Here is a 6,846-nt window from a genome sequence, read left to right as displayed (position 1 = left end):
TGGATCTACCTCGGCGGAAGCCACATTGAATGTTTGAGAGAAGCTTTTGCCTTTCCAGCCTTCACATGAGTCTCCGATTTATCATTCTCTCCATGACTTTACATAGGCAGCTTGTGAGGGAAATAGGTCTGTAATTATTCGGGTCAGCTTTTTCTTTTCCTTATTTAGGGATAGGTACCACTATTGACTCCCGCCATGACGATGGAAAATCCCTATCAACCCGAAGTTGGTTTAAAGTGAGCAGAACTTCGTCCAATGCCTTTTCCGGAATATTACGGAGGAATGCATTATGTACCTCGTCCAACCCTGGCGAGGTGTTCCTGGTGTCTTCGATGGCGGAGGTGAGTTCCCACAGGGTGAACGGGTCGTTGTACGGAGCATCTGTATCACCTTCTAAGAAAGAAAGGCGAGAGGTTTCGTGTTGACGTTTACGGTGGAGAAAGGAGCCGTGAAAGTTATCATCGCTGCTTGTGTTGGCTAGGACCTGCCCAAAAGCTTCCGAAATTGCGGGCGCTGTTGTCAATAAATTGCCGTCAATTTTCAAGTAGGACACGTTGTTAGGCTGTCCCGAAGCTAAAATGGATTTGACCTTGCGCCATACCTGCGCAAGTGGCGTTTTATAGTTAACACTTGCAATAAATTCCATCCATGAGATCCTTTTAGCCTCTTTCACCACACGACGAGCTTTTGATCGCAGGCGGCGGAAAGAGGCCAAGTTTGTTGCTGTGGGGTACTTATTAAATATTCGAAGAGCCTTTTTACGAATACTAATAGCTCTGGCACATTCATCGTTCCACCATGGTACCCGTGGTCGTTTTGCCTTACCTCGAGATCGCGGTACACTAACATTTGCAGCTTCTATGATGGCCGAAGTTAAGAGCTCGATGTTTTGTACAGCGTCCCGATTATTATCGTGTAAGTATTTAAAACATTCTTTAAAATGGTCCCAGTCGGCTTTACGGGGAAGCCAGGTAACCGGTCGATTAAAATTGTCATTTACACAGTGGTCTTTTGTAATTAAAAGCGGGAAGTGATCGCTCCCACATAGGTCGTCGTGCACGGCCACGCTAGTCTTCGTTATAAGACTGCTTGATAAAATACAAAGGTCTATGGAGGAGTACTCACCATTAAAACTGTTAAAACGTGTCTTTTCGTCGCTGTTCAGTAAAATAAGGTTAGAATCTATAATAAAATTAGATAAAATTCTTCCTCGCCGGTTTTGCTGGGTCCTTGTGCTACCCCACAAGGCGTCATGCGCGTTAAAATCTCCAAGCAATATAAAGGGCTTAGGTAGTTGGCGGGTAAGGTTCTCCAAGTTGCACCGCGTGACCGGCGCACCCTCCGGTAGGTAAACGTTGCATAACGTTATAGTCTCCGGAGCATGGATTGTCACCGCTACTGCTTGAAATGGAGTGGTCAAGTGCAATTGGGAGGTGTAAAGGGTCTCCCGAATAGCAATTGCCACTCCACCTTGGGCTCTTTGACCACTGGTGTCGTCGTGTCTAAAAACATTAAAACCCTTTAAAATTCCTTTATCTGTAGCTTTAAAATGCGTCTCTTGGAGACAAACACAACTAGGGTTAAAATCACGAATTAAAATGGTAAGCTCCTCCCTGTGTCGGTAAAAGCCATTACAGTTCCACTGTATGATAAAAGCCATTAAAAATTGATAAAAATTAAATAAATAAATAGATAAATTAATTTAGAACTGCCAGAGGGAGAGTCAAAGCTTAATGCGTCTTCTCTCGTTAGCCTTCGCCCAGATGATTTCTGACTCGGAAATATATTCATCTTCTTCCATACTCTGGTTGGCTACGCGTAGGCGAACCAGATGGACCCGGGGACCGAGATTTTCCACGCCTGCTTTGCGTGGCCACGGTGGGTGTTGTGGTTGGGTTCTTCTTTGAAGAGCCCTGACTAGCATCGTTTTTTTCCGGCGGTGTGCCCTTCTTAGTTGCCGGCTTGGTAGCCTTATCCGGCTTGGCTTGCTTTACATTCTTAATGGTATGTTTTTCCTTATTTTTCTCTTGCGTGTCTGTATTGTTATTTTTCTCACTATCTACTACGGCAGCATACGAACGGGAGAACGTAGGCGCGATGAGTGTTCTATATTTTTTCCGGGCTTCATGATATGGTAGCTTTTCCACTGTCTTTATCTCCATTATTTTTTTCTCTTCTCTCATCTTGGGGCAATCTCGAGAATAAACCGGATGTGATCCCTCGCAATTCACACAGGTTGGTTCAGAGGTGCACGCGTCACCTTCGTGTTTATCTTTGCCACAGCGCGGGCAGGTGGCCTTGCCCTCACATCTGGTAGCGATGTGGCCGAAACGCTGGCATTGGAAACACCGCATGGGGCTAGGAATGAATGGCCTTACGGAAACAGATTCGTATCCAACATAGACCTTGTCAGGAAGTTAGTCACGACAGAAAGTGAGGATGACGGACGTGCTGTTGATCAGCTCACCGTTCCTCTTTGTCTTAAGACGGCGGCAGTCTATTACACCCTGAGACGCCATCTCAAATTTTATCTCATCTTCAGAGACGTAGAGCAGGTCGTAATGCGAAATGACTCCCCGACATGTATTGAGTGTTTGGTGCACCTGGACCTTAACGGGTATTTCGTTAAATTTTGTCATTTTCAATAACTTTTCGCTTTGTGTTTCGTTGCTGGTTTTAATTAACAGTGATCCATCCCTTAATTTTTTGGCCGATTCTAAGTCACCGGGTATCGCTGCCGACAGAACTCGTCGTATTAGAAAGGGAGATACCTTTGTCAGGGTCTCACCATCATTAGCACATCTCATAACAAGGAATTTCCGACATGCGGTAGACTTACTTTCTCCCCCGCCCACTTCCGGACGGGATCTTTTCGTTGGAGGAAGAAAGTTGTTATCCATGGACTCAAAACAGAAATTCATCCCCTGGGCTCCCCACCCACCACGGAGCCACACATTCGGGACGCCACACCGAGATCCGGTGTGGTCGCCAGGGCTACCCGAGGGATATAGGAACCTTTGATAGGGGATCTCTTTTGGGTTAGAACCTCCAGCGCGGGGGCCCTCCGAACCCACGCACCTTCGGCCGCCCTACGGAGACCCCCATATCTCCAGCACTAACCCGTCCTGGCGTACGCTCGGAAGGAGCCGCCAAGCTCCCCAGCCGCCAGGAGCCGATTGACCGAGCTGGGCTCTTCTCGGCCGCCCGTTTTTCGGGGAATCCAGGGCCGAAGTGGGGTATTGAACTCCGGCCCATACCGGGTTTCCTACGCCCAGCTGGGTGCCGGAGAACTCACCCACCAGGATCCCCTTCTCCCCCTTGTACGGGTCTCCACGCACGGCAAACACGTGGGTGAATCTGGACGCCAGATGTTTCGGCTACTCAGCACAGCAGAGTCACATGCTGTCTGGACGCTATCCTAGCGTACGAAGGGTTTTTTGACGAGGTTGTCTCCCCGGTGGGCTAGGGTCCGTGGGGGCGCGACTCCCCAAAGGAAGAGATTACTCTCTTCCCCCCGTGCGGGGTGGAAGAAGGAGGATGATTATCTCCTTCTTCCATGGTCGCGGCCACGTAGGCCGATTTCAAATAAGCTGACTTTTCGTCTGCCACCATCCACAGCACGGTGACGTTCTCTAAATTGACTATAGGTCTCTATGGATATCTTCAAAAGAGTCGAATCGCGCCGTTGACGGAACGGCGCCCATTTCAATGTGGCCCGGCGATGCGCCGTCTACGGGGGGTGCGGTCGGTTGAACGCAATATAGACTACGCTACATTGAGGCCGCTTTCAGACGAAACGACCTTTCGTCGGCCGCCGTTCACGTGAAATTCAGGCTTTCTGACGAGACGATTCTCTGCAACGCCGTGTGCCATGGACGGCGCCCGCGGAAAATCGCTTCGTCTGAGAGTGCTCTTAAGATTGAATCATATATATCTACAGTAATTCTTCGAAATACGAGCAAAATGCGTTTCGAGATCCTATTCGTAGGGATATAAACCTAGGCAAGGCGTGAAAAAGTGGTTATCCTGCAGAATGCAACACTGCGTTACAATTTTGCGTTAATTCATGGCCGCACAGTTTATCCAGTGTCGCTGTACCGGCGTGTTGAGCAGCTTATTGTTGAGGTTACAGGAACTGTGACAGTGAAGCATGCAAATAAGTTGTCAATTAAAGCAACAATTTAAGCTAGCTACATCACAGAATGTATTTTGATCTGACTTACAAGTTACAACAAAAAACCTGGTGAAAGAACCAATGGCTGCCTAATGAAATGAGATATATTGGTCGATCATGCATTCTTAAAAACGTGTTATTTAACTTTTTTACATGGCAAATAAAATTATGGAGACATTTTTTACACAGCTTTCCTGCTGATTAACATCTTTCGTGAAATAATTTTCATTCACTTCTTGTGGTTGTTCATTTAAATTAGCCATTAATTCAGATAATTAGAGTTCATCCTTGGAACTGAGCATCGAGAACCGATGGGGGAGAACCTGACCGGTATCTATCGAGAACCGAAAAAAATTAAGAAACGACTCAACCTTAATTTATTGAATTCTTTTACCCTAGTCAGCAATGCACAGTTTGGAAAAGAAAATGAATCTTCTCTTAATAGTCTCAAAAAATCTGTGCAACATTCCCTGTGTGAGGTCCTGAAGCAAATAGGCGGAAAGACTAATATGAAGTTGTCATTCCTTGTATACAGTGACCCAGAAAGGAACATTATTACAGCAATGGGAAGATTATTCAACACAGGACAATATTGACAACTGATGTGAAGAACTTAAGCACAATTGTTGCTAATGTCCTCATATTATCATTAACAGATCCTCAAGAACTTATTGGCTATTCTGCTTTGAAGGATTCTGTTTGTTCAGTTCAGGAATAAGGAAAATAATTTTCAGTACTTCCACTTATTCTTGCCCTTTAAAATGATTTTCCCCATTTTGTAGAAAATTGTGTGAAAACCCTTTGGATACCTGTGGCAAATATAGATGCAGAAAGAGGCTTCTCCGTGTATGGAAATAACTGTAAAAGAACTACTAAACTTCCAAAAAATGCAGAATTAATGTCAAGTTTGACCAATGGATCTCAATTCCAGTAAAAGAAGGATTCAGCCAATTTTAAATTCCATAGTGTGAATGATTTCAGATGGCATATTCCAAAAAAAAAAACTTTTATAGATAGAGGCAACATATTAGTAGATAAATATATATTTGTGAGTTTTGATGTTATATTTTTGCGTAAGACCTTAAAGACTTTTGTTATCAATGTGTTAAGTGAAAACTATACGTTTTTTTACATCATGCAGGCCAATGAGACAGTGAAATGTACACCAATCAAAAATATTCCCCGTCTGTAAAACTCCCACATTTCTCCAGCGTTATGAGGTTGAAATATGTACATACGTAGCAAAGAGTGTTTATGGTACATGTATTTGTCCTTTAGTATTTGCTTTGACCCTCCTTTATCAAGGTTTTTACCATTAAAAATATATTTAATATGGTAATAAGCATTTTTATCGTTGAAATTATTGATCTGAGGATAAAAAAGGAATATTTATGACGAGTGAATTTTTATGACGAAATTGTATTTTTTGTGACGAATGTGAATTTTATGACGAAATTTAAAACCAAAATTGACAGATTTTCATGACGAAATTAACAGTTTTTATTCACCGATAATCTCTCTACCTATTACTTTCAGTTGAATAGTGATCAGGTGAGATGAAAGTTCGGTGCCATCAAAAAATCTTACAACCGAAAGAAAGATCATAATAGAAGTGGGAATGATCGCAAGGATTATAGCGAATTTGAATAACGAATAGCCAGTATAATAGGGGACAAATCCACTGGTAATACCGACTGTGTTTACTACAACTCTCAGATAAATATTTCCACTGATTCCGACAGTACGGTAAAATCTACAGAAAATGGTGAAAACTCTCAGCCAGGTTGTTCCAATGCAAATCAAGAAGATATTAATAATATACGAGAGGAAGAACTTTTGTTCCCTCTCTTTCACATGAGTTTACATGGGAGAAGGCTACAAAGAATACAGAATTTCCTTGCAACCGTGAACGCAAAAAGTGACGAGGAATTCAGAGAAGACTTCCGTATTCATCGGAGTGTTACATATCTTTTATTACGTTAAGTTGGCGCTATAGGAAAACACTGATTCTAAATGTGCGTTAGTAATTGGCCATTCAATATGTATGAGGCAACATTTTTAAAACTTCATGCATTTGTAAACCTGCTCAAATTCGATTCAACAACTATTATCAAATAGAACCACTGTCTCACGTTCAAGTTTAAATATTATTTTGGAGGGGTCGCTTTTAACGTCTTTTCACTCTCATTTACTTATAAATAAAATATAACCTGCATTTTTGGTGATAATATAATCCTCAGATAAACTTAAAATGATGTTGTCAAGAATTGAAGTATTGCCCAGCATTTCATAGCTTTGTGGTCAGACATTTTCCTCCTAAAAATGTCGTATCTGAATTGCAATTTTTGGTATTAAATAATAAAACCCATAATGCACAATGCTTTTGAAAAGTGTGACTTGTGATAAAAATCTTCAATATAATTTCAGCCCTGCCTTCTCCTCGCGATGCTCAAGATGTGGAAACACGAAAGATATACTGACATACCAGACAAAGTCATCCAACTTAAACCATTTTATTGATTCACACTCTTAAATGTTGCTGAGCAAAATCTTGACATCCTCTTTCCCAATGATTCTTTCATTGTAGGGGACAAGGGTTACAGTGGAGTGGGAAGGAAATGGATTGTATGCTCATTCAGAGATAATGGTCCAAACCAAAATGAGTTCAATAC

This window comes from Ischnura elegans, chromosome 1, assembly GCF_921293095.1.
Source record: "Ischnura elegans chromosome 1, ioIscEleg1.1, whole genome shotgun sequence".
Lineage (NCBI taxonomy): Eukaryota > Metazoa > Arthropoda > Insecta > Odonata > Coenagrionidae > Ischnura > Ischnura elegans.
Note: the sequence above shows the minus strand (reverse complement) of the source record.